This window comes from Nomascus leucogenys, chromosome 6 (assembly GCF_006542625.1).
Source record: "Nomascus leucogenys isolate Asia chromosome 6, Asia_NLE_v1, whole genome shotgun sequence".
Taxonomy (NCBI): domain Eukaryota; kingdom Metazoa; phylum Chordata; class Mammalia; order Primates; family Hylobatidae; genus Nomascus; species Nomascus leucogenys.
Window position 1 is genome coordinate 22,628,906 of NC_044386.1, and position 13,680 is coordinate 22,642,585.

Sequence of the window (13,680 nt, forward strand, 5' to 3'; positions counted from 1 at the left end):
ATATTTTTATCATAGCTTTAAATCAATATGCTGTTTTAACATTTTATCACTAAATTGAATTTAGCAATGTATGCAATCATCATTACCTTTTCTTTTGTATGCATGATTTGTTTTCTCTGTGTAGTTTTTGTCTTATGTTTGTTCACTTCGCTTGCTCTATGTCTTATCACTAGTCCAACCTCAAACAGATGACAAAAACATGCATTTATTATCTGATAACTAAAAGCCTCAGATATTCTGTTAGTTTTTGGTCTTAGGGGTGTCTCTCAGAGATTGTGATCTGCTTCATTGTGGACTGGTGCATCACCCAGAATGAGATTTTCCTTCTCCATAATTTTGTAAATGACTTTTCTTATCTTCCAGAGTAAACATTACATGTCCTGCCTCAAATTTCTTACCCCATTATTTTTGGTAAGCTAAAGTTTTCTAACTGTGTACCTCAGAAACATATATATATATATATGTGTGTGTGTGTGTGTTCTATCTGGACACTTGCTAGAGAGTTTGATTGAGCATAGAAAAAGAGATAGGGAGTAATTTTAATGATATTAAGGTTATGGTTGCATTGACTTCTCTTTTTTAATGTTACATTTGAAAAACCTGGTTCAATCCTAATTCTTCATCCTCTTTCCCTTTAATACAACTCATTTGCTTAGAAAACTTACAGGGTTTTCTTCTTCTCCTAAGTTTCTTCTAAATTTTCAAAATAATGTATCTTCGATTTGAAAAAGTAAACAATAAAGGAATAAGTTTCTTTTAAAAAAATTATTTTAATTTAAGTTCCAGGATACATGTGCAGGATGTGCAGGTTTTTTACATAGGTAAACGTGTGCCACGGTGGTTTGCTACACCTATCAACGCATCACCTAGGTATTAAGCCCAGCATGCCTTAGCTGTTTATCCTGATACTTTCCCAAGCAGGCCACAGTGTGCATTGTTCCCCTCACGGTGTCCATGTGAATGTAAACCCACTATGTGTTTCTATGCATAGCCTGGCTTTGCCTCTGTTGAACAAGGTAATAGAGAACCGTGCACACGACATGCTGGCCTTTGGCTTTAAGTTTCTCCAGTAAACTCCATTCATTTTATTCTCCCTCCAAAAAATAGTGGATGTTGGCTGGGTGCAGTGGCTCATGCCTGTAATCCCAGCCCTTTGGGAGGCCAAGGCAGGTGGATCATGAGGTCTGGAGGTCGAGACCATCCTGGCTAACACGATGGAACCACATCTCTACTAAAAAATACAAAAAATTAACTGGGCATGGTGGTGCTTGCCTATAGTCTCAGCTACTCAGGAGGCTGAGGCAGAAGAGTTGCTTGAACCCGGTGGCGGAGGTTGCAGTGAGCCAAGATTGCGCCACTGCACTCCAGCCTGGGTGACATCTTTATCCTAGAAAGCCACTTCTTTTATTTCTAGAATTAAAAATTTTTTTCATTAAAAATCTCCTTGCAACTTTTTCAGTTTTATTTCTGGAACTTTGATTTCCTGATTATTGGAATTTGTGGACAAGGCCTCTAATATTCTTAAATTTTATTTTCTATTTTCCATCTCTTTTTATTTTTGCTTTTATTTCCTCAATTTTATTTTTCTTTCCTGTTCTGCTGTCCTGCACAAACATTCTATTAATTTTTTTCTGTTAATTTTTCTTTTTCATTTTTGAGAGTTTTGTTCTTTACACTTTCCCAATTTTTAATAATAGCCTAATCTTAGGGCCGGGCGCGGTGGCTCACGCTTGTAATCCCAGCACTTTGGGAGGCCGAGGCGGGCGGATCACGAGGTCAGGAGATCGAGACCACGGTGAAACCCCGTCTCTACTAAAAATACAAAAAAAAATTAGCCGGGCGTGGTGGCGGGCGCCTGTAGTCCCAGCTACTCAGAGAGGCTGAGGCAGGAGAATGGCGTGAACCCGGGAGGCGGAGCTTGCAGTGAGCCGAGATTGCGCCATTGCACTCCAGCCTGGGCGACAGAGCGAGACTCCGTCTCAAAAAAAAAAAAAAAAAAAAAGCCTAATCTTGCTTTATTATTCTAAAATCTTCTCATAACTTGACAATATTTCTTATTTTAATTTTTCCCTTTCTGTATTGATTTTGTTGCATACCCATTTATTTCTTGTTTTCATCTCTAACTTTTATGGCAGATTCTTTCTTAAAATGTCCGCTTGCCTTTGGTTTTATTTCCTAGTTCGCCTCTACAGAGTTGAAAATTTTGATTGAAAGCCTTCAGTATATGGATACGGCTTTTAAAATTTGAATTTCATTGTGAGATAACCTGGAAGGATTCATTCATTAGACTTAAGTCATGATTTTATGTTTTTCCCCTTCATATTTAAAATTTTTACAGTGGAATCTTCCAAAAGTTATCTAACTAGAAGAAAAAAACTATTGGAATCAGCATCCAGATTGCTGATGGTCACTTAATTCCTTTGTTTTTAGTAATTTATCCTGTGGCTTTCTTCCCTCAGTATGATGAACCTGCAGTCTTTTCCCTAAATATAGAATAGGCAGTTGCTTCTTTTATGCATAAATAATTTAAAATTATCAATGCAACTCTACTATGTGTTTTTTCATATTAGTATTTCCTTATCACTTTGTTACTTCAAGGCAGTTAAAATTTAACAATACAAATAAATTTTTTCTTGGAATGATGGCCCAATTATGAATACGTAAAACAAAGCTTGTTCATAATGCTCCGGAATGAAATAAGACCCACTCCCTTGTTGATATTGCATGACAAGAGAAAAAATGACAATCACTGGAGAAGCAAATTTAAAACAAATTTGTATTAAATGTGTGGGAGAAAGATATGGGTGATTATATGCAAATATTTGCTTCAAAGGGCTTATGGAAAAGCATAACAAAACATCTTTGTTTCTGTGAAACTTTAACTTTAGTGCAAGGGTTTTCAAACAATGCTGAGTGCCAAATCCAGCTAGCTGCCTGTTTTATAAATACCATACTGGTGTTCCCTGAATTACCATGGGGATGACGTCCCTATTAACCCATTGTAACATTATAAATAATTCCAAGGACTATCTGTACATATTTATTAGAAGACAGCTATGCTGTCATTTACAAATTGTCTATGTCTACTTTTGTGCCACAACGGCAGAGTGAAGTACATACTACACAGATCATACATGGATATCAAATCATATAATACTAACTGACGTCTTACAGAAAAATTTGCAGGCCCCACTTTTAATGAAATATCATTGAAAGGAACACTCTATCCTTAGTTTAATATCATGCATATATCAAGATATAAAGACGGGGCCGGGTGTGGTGGCTCACGCCTGTAATCCCAGAACTTTGGGAGGCTGAGGCAGGAGGATCACCTGAGGTCAGGAGTTTGAGTCCAATCTGGCTAACATGGTGAAATCCCGTCTCTACTAAAAGTACAAAAATTAGCCAGGCATGGTGGTGGACGCCTGTAATCCCAGCTACTCAGGAGGCTGAGGCAGGAGAATTGCTTGAACCCGGGAGGCGGAGGTTGCAGTGAGCCAAGATCGTGCCATTGCACTCCAGCCTGAGCAACAAGATCAAAACTCTTTCTTAAAAAGAAAAAAATATATATATAAAGACTGAAATGATATATAATTTGGCCCTAATAATATTATGGACAAGTTACTTTAATTGTAACAGTGCAAAACTTAAATATAAAATTGATAGTGAATATATAGTCTAGCAATGTTTTTCATGAACAATAATTATAAATTGGATCAAAAAAATCTGAAGTTTCTTGTGGAAGCATTTCACCTAACAGTCTCAAGTAAATAATTAAATCGATAATTAGTAGAGAATCATTGTCTTTCCAGAGGCACTCTGTGAACAGAGGGTAGACAGACTCCTACACAGTAATTCTTAAGGAAAATTTACTTTCAGAATTGTGTGAGTGCCAGCCTGGGCAACATAACGAGACCCCTACTCCACAAAAAAAATTTTAAAAATTAGCTGGGCGTGGTGATGCATGCCTGTAGTACTAGCTGCTCAGGAGACTGGGGTAAGAGGGTCCCTTAAGCCCAGAAGTTCAAGGTTACAGTAAACTATGATTGCATGCCAATCTGTGTGAGAGTCTGGGTGACAGAGTGAGACCCTGTCTGTAAGGAAAAAACAAAAGAAGTATGTGGGTGTTTGTTTTGTGGCTGTATATGTAGGGGTGTATGATGATATTGGAGAAGAAAATGTTAGTGGCCTATCAATATTGGAACTCTAATTTCTCTAAAAACCTTAATAGTTTACTCAACTGTGGTAGATTCACCTAAAACCTATAAAATTAAACCATTGGAGAATAGTTTCATTGCCTACAATTTCAAGTCAAAAGTAAGCATTCATGGATAGAAAAATTAGAGATTGCTTTTAGCATCTTTTTAAATTTTTCATTGAACTCATACATAAATATATCTAGTATTAATAGTAGTTACTCAACATTAAAAATACTCTATGAGTAATAAAATTGAATGCTTTTCAGAAATTATAGGTTTAGTGTGTCAAAATATAAAAGTAATTATTTTTGCAATAAAAATGAAATGATTTCATACAATTCTTATTAGTAGAGAAAAATAATTATACCACCTTGAAATTCGAATTACTCACTTTCTGTGTTTTAATACTATAACCAAATAAAATTTCATTCTATTTTATCCATTTTATGAATGAAGAAAAATTAGTAACATAAAAAACTACAAAACTTAGTGGGGGTATTAAATTTCTTATCACAGGTGTTTCTTTCCCATCTTAGTTTGTTCCTGCTGTTACAGCAAAATGCCTTAGACTAGGTAATTTTGAAACAACAGAAATTTGTTTTCTCAGCTCTAGAGGCTGAGAAGTCCAAGATGAATGCACCAATAGATTCTGTGTCTGGCGAGGGCCTGCTTTATGGTTCATAGATTGTTGGTTGCCTTCTCGTTGTGTGCTCATATGGAAGAAGACACATCTCTGGGGCTTCTTTAATGAAAGTGTTAATTATGGAAGGCTCAACTGAATATGAAAGGCTCAACCCCCATGATCTAATTACATCAAAAAGGCCCCACTTCTTAAACAATTACGCTGGACGGTAGAATTTCAACATGTGAATTTGGGGAGAAGACAGAAAATCAAGCTATAGCATTCTGCCCACAGCCCTCCAAAACTTATGTCCTTCTTAAATGCAAAATAACACTTTATCCCAGTAACTCAAAATATTAATTCTTTCCTGCATCATTTTTAAAGTCTAACTCTAAAGTATCCTCTAAATATGATCTAAATTAGATATGATCGAGACTCAAGGTATGATTCATTCTGAGGCAAATTGCTCTCTAGTTGTGAACATGTGAAATTAAACACGATATGTGCTTCCAAAATATAATGGTGGGATAGGCATAGCATAGACATTTGCATTCCAAAAGAGAGAATTAGAAAAGAAGAAAGGAGTAACAGATCCTGAGCAAGTCCAATAACTAAGATTCAAAAATTATCTTATTTTGCTCAATGCCGTGCCCTCTAGGTCCACATGGGTAAGGATGCCAACTTTAGGACACACTGGAGTTTTTCCAACATACTGCAACCCTCACCTTTGGCTGGAAGGAGTGGGACTCCTAAGACTCTGGGCAGCCCACACTCACCTTTGCTGGGTGGAGCCCATGTGGCTCTCAGGGGTTGGAGCTGAGTCCTTGTGTCTCTGTTGGGAAGGAATCACATGCCACTGACAGTGATTCTTCCTTAATATTCAAATTGATTGATGGTTTTTTTATTAGTGCATAGTCCATAAAGAAGTGTTGATTAAAGATCCTATAGCCAGAAATAATTTAAAATACGCCTGGTCCACCAACAATAAATAAGTTTGAGGCAATACACAAAGAAAAATATGTCTTGCTTAAAACCACAAGTTTTTCTATTAATTGTGAAAATTGATTATTTCTTATTATAAGAAACTATGCTGTATCTTTCCCCAATCATCAAAAAAAAATATTTATTGTTTTATCTATATAAATTATGTATTTTTAAAACCATTACTTTTTTCACAAATATATGCAATATTCACCTAAAAAAACCCAGAGAGACCATATTTATGAGATATGCCTACTTGTACAAAAGTAGATAATTCAGGGTTATGTGCTCTAATTAGAAGGGCAATGATAGAAGAAATTCTTTGATCATTATGCTTTTCCTAAAAATAATTCTCCAATAATATGTTTTCATCTTCTTGAAAGAATGTCCAAAATTAATTCTTACATTTCTATTGCGGCCAAATCATTATAATAGCTTCTCAGATATTAGGAAGGATGGATACCTTTAGAAATTGCAGGAATCTCCACTGACCCACTCAGGAAACTGCAGATCCCTCAGTCCCACAGGACACAGACTAGAATCTTCTCAGAGGCACCTAGACATGGTATCTCCACTATTCATGCAAGTGGTGTCACTTGGGACCATGGGTGAATGTCAGAGGCTAAGAAAGTGGGGCAGGTAAAACCCTACAGAAACTTTTTCTCCATTCGTATCTTGTGGTTTTTCTTCTGACAGGAGTTGTAGCATGAAGTGTATTTCTTTCACTCCCTCCATTTTGCAGACTAATTATTATGAAAGTCACATTCCAGTGAGTTCCAAAACCTCAGGAAAAACTGAAAGATTATATTGGCTGTGCAAAAATCTGACTTGAGTATACCATGGAGGACTAACACTTGTCTTCCCTGAGGAACAGAAGGTCACCAGGGATTGACTTCACCAAAGTATTATCTGTAAATAGCTTATGGGATAAGAAGAAAGGAAGAGAATCACTTAGAAGGAAGTTATTGATAAGTCATAAGGCCAGGTTTTGTGCTTTGGGGCTCTGAAATGAAGGTTTCGATGGGGAAACCTCTGAGAATGCAATTTTCTTTGGATTTTCCCGAAGGCCAGGTTTGGCTGCAGCTTTGAATTTCCAGACACTTTTATATATGTAGTTTCAGTCCAGCTAATTTTTAGGGCATGAATAAAATATTTCAAATCTTGACTTTTGTGGATTATCAAAATAAATCTTAAGACCTGATTTGCCATTATTTAGGGGTAACATCAAGTTTAATTTTATGCTGTTTAATATGTTTAATAACTCAGGAGAAGAAGGGAGAGGCACAGTCAAGAAAAAGATATTAAAAATTTACAACACAGAAGAAATTTATAGGTTTTCACTAAAGAGTCATTTTATTCCTTAATGTGATAGTGAGTACTTTCCTTGTATATTTCTTCTAAGAAAAGAAAGCCCATCTTTCCAAAAATTCAAATGATCACACTATGGCTATTCTTTATCTTTATTATAAAAATTTTATCCATAAAAAAGAAAGTGAGAAATCTAAATGTAAGTTATTTTAGACTTACTTACAACAAAATAAATATCCTGATCCAGTGACACAAAATCAAAAATAAAACATTACTGACACGATCTTCACCTTTCTGATCCCCATCATTTTGTCTTCTTCCCTAATGTAGTTATTCTTAGTTTTTACCCTCTCTTTATGTTTTTCAATTTTATCACATATTTTGTTAGCCCTAAGCAATATATTATTGTTGTTGTATTGACCTTGTTAAAAACTGTTGAGATAAATCTATTTGCTATTTCTTAGGCAGCCAAATGTTCACCCATATTTAGCTATCCTCCTTGCAGTTAGTCAGGACCACTTGACTGTTTTTGATAAATGACTAAAAAGACATGTATCCCTTCCAGACCAGAGCATAGAAGAGCAGATTCTGAATTATCTACGTGCATTTTCTCATTTTGTAGTAGTAATGGGGACCACATTTTGAGAGGTAAAGCCATACTTGGAGACAGCTGGGATTTCTGAGTCACTGCATGTTGAGCAAACATTCCGAGATGTCACTTGACTCACGTAGACATCCACATAAGGAGAAATAAATCCTTGTTTTGTTGAATGATTGTTATTTCAGGCCACATTTATGTCACAGTCTTTCCACACTTGTGTAAGTATTATGCTAAATACATTTTTCTGAGATTTATTTTTTTCTACACATTAGTTTCTAGGGTCCATCTACATTGTTATTGCAGCTAACATCTATTCCCTTTCCCTGTTCGATATTATCTTGTTATTATTTTGAACAGCACTGCTGTAAACAGCCTTATAATGCCTGCTGGTGCCCATGTACATCTGGGAATGGTATTGTTGGGTTATAGGGTATGGAAATGGTCAATACTATTATATTGTGTCTCAGTGTTTTCTTAAAGGGCTATAACAATTCATTTTCATACCAGTTATGCTTAAGTGTCCCCTTTTGCTTCAGATTCTTACCAATAATAAGATTGTAGATGTTTTGATGAAGTGCATGTAAAAATAGTATCTCCCATGATTTTAGTTTTCATTTTCTTCATTACTAATGAAGCTGAGCATGTTTTCAGATGTTCAATTATGATGCTTATATGAAATACTCATTTATGTAATTTGATCATTTTTCTATTGGATTATTTTTTCTTATTGATTTTAATACTCTTTATATATTCTGAATGCCAATCCTTCCTTGACTAAATGTTTAACAAGTGTCTTGTCCTAATTTATAGCTTCTGTTTTCATTTTATTTACCGTATTGTTTGATTTCAAAAAAAATCTTGCAATAGCTGACTGGATCAATATTTTCCTGTGTATTTAGTGCTTTTCATGTTGATTTAAATAAAATGCTTCCTTATTCAAGGATATAAAAATATCTTTTTATACTTTCACATGTCTTAATGTCTTGCTTTTCATATTACATCTTTAATTTCTCTGGTGTTGATTGTTGTCTATGGTGTCAATGATACTTTGCCTATTGAGATAATTTATTTTCTCATTTTTATTTTTTATTACTGCAGAATCTACCGTTCTGCATTTACTCTAAATGCAGCATCTATCTCGTATCAACATTTTCATAAACACAGACCTCTATTTGGTCTATTTATTTTTCTTTGTGTTATGACTCAGCCTCCTTAATTACTATAGATTTATCCTGGACATGTAGCAGGACAAATTTATCTAATGTTATTACTGAAACATTTTTGAGCAAGTCTTTGCTCTTGCTCTTCCTCTTTATATAACTTTTAGAATCAGATTGGCATTACATTGAATCATTATTCAATTCATGAAGATGTTCCATTTTGTTCTAGGTACTCTTTTCTCTTGATATTATAAATGATATTCTAAATTGTGTTTTCTAATTATTTTATGCTATTATATACATATGTAATTTATTTTCTTTTCTTTTTTTTTGAGATGGAGTCTTGCTCTTTCGCCCAGGCCGGACTGCAGTGGCGCTATCTCGGCCCACTGCAACCTCCGCCTGTCGGGTTCATGCCATTCTCCTGCCTCAGCCTGCCGAGTAGCTGGGACTACAGGCGACTGCCACCACGCCCGGCTAATTTTTTGTATTTTTAGTAGAGACGGGGTTTCACAGTGTTAGCCAGGATGGTCTTAATCTCCTGACCTCGTGATCTGCCCGCCTCGGCCCCCCAAAGTGCTGGGATTACAGGTGTGCGCCACCGCGCCCGGCCACATATGTGATTTATTTTCAATATTTACTTATACTAGCAACCTTGATACACATACATTAAATTCTTCTTTTTTAGTAATACAGCTGATATCTAAAATTACCTATGACAGAGTTGCTATTCCTTAAATTTAAATACAGATAATTGAATATTCAGATACAAAATTTGAATTCAAAAAGGTTAAATAATGCAGTCATCATCACATGCCTATTAGTGTTTTAGCTGGGGTCAGATCTGAATCTTCAGATACCCAGGTAAGTGCCCCTTCAACTGCAAGAGGCCCAGGTGGAAAGTATCATCTCATCACAAATTCCCAAGATTTTTCTATTTTTCAGATGGTACAGTGCTCTTTATATTCCCTAGTGTTCACATTTCAACTAAAAGAGAAATAAGACAACTTAAAACAGAAACTTAACGTTAGTAAAGAGGGAAGCAAGACTGAGAAATGGTTGATCTAGAGGGAAAAAAGAGAATATGTTCGTAATCGGTCAGTATTAGGTTATGTGATAGAGATTATTATTTTTAATGCTTTACTTTTGAAATCAATTAGATTAACAGAAGAGTTACAAAGACTGTGGAGGGTTTCTGTACACCCCTCACCCTACTTCTCCTAATTTTAACATCTTAATTATTGCACATCTGTGCAAGTTAATTAATTTTGGCACTATAGGATTAACTCAACTATAGACTTTATTCATATTTCACCAGTTTTACAGTTTTTTCTGTTCCAGCATTATATAGTCTGGTATACCAGGTTGCATTTACTTGTCATGTCCCCTTAGTTGCCTCAGATCTGTAATATTTCTCAGTCTTGTCTTATTTTTCAGGATCTTGAAGGAAACTAATTATTCCCCTCCTCTGCTCCCCCAGATATTGAGGACTGTTAGGTTGAAGACACTGAAAACGCAGTGAAGCAACCTGCCACAGCTTCTATCTGCCTATTAACCAGCTCAGTGGAGAGTCAGGGTGACAGCCTTTTACACCCTTCCCTGTTGGTACCCTGGTTCTTATCCGGTGTCCAGGAAGAATCAGGTCACGTGGACCTTAAGGATGGTGAATGCAGAGGCTTTACTGAGTGATGGAGGTGGCTCTCAGCAGGATGGGGAACTGGAAAGGGGATAGTTAACCCTTTAACCAACATTAACCCTTTCTGACTGGAGCAGCACTTGCACATTAGCCCAGAGAAGGCATCAGCAGGCACCAGAGGAATCTGGGAACAAAATCCCTATCTTCCCACATTTTCCCACCTTATAAAGGATGGGAAGTGCTCTCTCCTTTGTCTTCTCACTATATATGATCTATGGTTCTTTGTTAAAATACTATTTAAGCAAGGCCCCTAGAGCACTTCCTTCAGAGAGAAATAGTTTTAAACTAAGTCTTTCCCACACGATGGGTACAGCACACACTAATAAACATCTGCTTATTTTTCTTTTGTTAATTTGACTTTTGTGTTCTGGAGATTGTCTCAACTAAAAACCTAAAAGGGAAAGTAATGAAATTGTCTTTTCTACACTACAATCTTGAAACTTTTGAAATGATGGTCAGGTAATTTTTACAATGTCTTTCTGTTTGGGTTTGCCTGATGTTTTCTCACGATTAAATTGATATTAATAAGATGGGATAGTTCCCTGGACCACTTTGAGGGACTTGCAACAGGGATGTGGCTTGCTTACTTGGCTGCCACCATTCAAACCCCTTGTGGGAGGGAAAGCATGCAGATGAGCGGGTGCCGGCGCTGAGGCAAGCGCTTTTGGGCTCCGGCCCCATGGTAACATCTAGGGGTGTGTCAAAATTAATGCTCTTTTAGTAGTTGCCATCGGCGGATGGCTAAGTGTTAGCCAGCTCAGTGGAGAGTCAAGGTGGCAGCCTTTTACACCCTTTCCTGTTGGTACCTTGGTCCTTGTCCGGTGTCCAAGAAGAATCAGGTCACATGGACTTGAAGGATGGTGAATGCAGAGGTTTTATTGAGTGATAAAGGTGGCTCTCAGCAGGATTTGGAGCTGGAAATGGATGGTGTGGGAAGAAGGTGATGTTTCTCTGAAGCCCCGCTGCCTCTGGCTGGGCTCCTCTCCAAAGTCATTCCATCTGAAGTTAAGCCACATCTATCCCTAGTCTCTGATGCTCAGTTGCTTTCTCTCTTCTAGATGTTCAGCTACTTATCTCTCTGCCAGCTGAGGTCTGGGGTTTATATAGGCACAAGATATCGGGGGTGGGGGGCGTGTTGTGAGCCAAAAAGCAACTTTTGGGTGGGAAAACAGGGATGTGAAGTTCTCATTAGGGCCTCCCAGCCTTGAAGATGGAGCCCTCGCCAGGGACCCGCCCTCTTCTACCCGGTATTTCTCTGTCTGTATCATTAGGAATATTGAGACAATGTCAGAAAAGTGAAGTGCCCTACCCATAGCGGCCTATCAGGGGGAAGATTAAATTCACATACTTACCACTGGTGATATTAAGCTTGAGCACTTAGTTGTAGTAGTGTCTGCTAGATTTTTCTGATGCAAAATTATCTTTTTACCTTTTGCCCATTCTGTTTTTAGAAGGGAGTTAGTCCAACTCACACCCAAGGGGAGGGCAATTAAGCCCACCTCCTGGAGGAAAGACCAGCAAAGAATTTGTGAACATATGTTAAAATCAGCAAAGTAATTAAGATATATTTTGGGAAGTTATTTTGGCAGACTTTTTCCTTTGCACTATACACCACAAAATATATTTGTCTACTGAACCACTTGTAACCCCCCTTTTTTAAAGACAATTAGTGATTGTAATAATTGAGAATGCTTTTGTTACTTCAAGTTTATAATGTTAGTACATAGACAAAAATAACAATGGTAACCAAAACAACCACAAATTTGAGGGCTCAGATTAGGACAAAAATTAAGAATGTGTGAAAAAATATTAAGTTCTATGTTTATATAAGTACTTTCTAAATATGTTTTAAAAGAAAATACCAATATGAAAATGACAAATCTCCATGACTATAAGGGCTGTAGATTTACTTATAGCACCTAACATAGGAGCTGATCCATGTTTCAAAGCTGTTGAATGAAGAGAATGTGAAAAAAAAAAATCTTCCACACAGAAATAATAAACTCAGCACATTAAGAATTTATTACCTTGAAGATTAAGTGAAGAAAACAGATAATCTAGAAAAACAAAACTCACGAAGGAACTCTAAGGCAAGATTACTGATATTAAAAAAATAGTTTATTTTTTCCACATAGAAGAAACTATGTGCTGCTTCTTGTCTGAATCAGTTTTTGCCGATAAAGGATAATAGCCATGAATAATTGATGTATATGTCAGTGTGTGGAGGAGAGTGGTAGGAGAACTGATTAAGAACCATTGAATGTGATTGAGAGCACGTAAGCTGTTGTCACCAAATGTGGTAAGAAAATAGTAGTCAATAAAAGAGGTGCAGCCCAGTACGGGATTTCATAGTTTCAATTTTCCATATAGTTCAATATATTCTATGTATAGTTTATATTACATGTAATATATATTTTAAATAAAAATAATATAAACGTAATTGCTTTTGAGAGCATAATCCTGAGTTTTATAAGTCAGTAATGCTTTAACTATAATTAGCTTAGACGAATTATCCTTACGGATTTCTGTCTGTTTTTGCTGTGGTCATCTACCATATAGTTATGGTTAAAACAAAAAAGGGTGATCCTTTGTTAGAGTTTGAAGCAGTTAAATTTTAAATTTGCAAATTATATGACTTTAAGCCAACTACATACTCTCTAAACTCAAACAGTTAAAAGAAAAATTTCTACTCTATTATCTAAAATGTAAAACAGTGGAATCAATTGTGTGATTGATTCTCAAAGCAGAGAGGAATGGGGTCAGCGACTGAACTCCTAAACCTTGTCCACTGCTGAGAATCTGTGTCACAGTGGTGCATGTATAAAGGCCTAAAGAGACACTGGTTGTACAAGTGGACAATGAGCAGTCTACACATGCCAACAGAGCCCTGACCCACAACCACTGTAGCAACCAGTCCAGAACCAAACCACGACCTCCGAAGCAGTGGCTCAGAAAGGTCAGGACTTGATCAAAAACTTTCTCCCCTTTCTCGCTTACTTGCAACTTAGGGCCAACCAGAGAAAGTCAAGCCCCAAGCCCTGCAACTCCCCACCACAGGCAGGAGCCCCACCACCACTTGAGCAGTCACAGAATAATGTTCCCCTTTGAGTCTG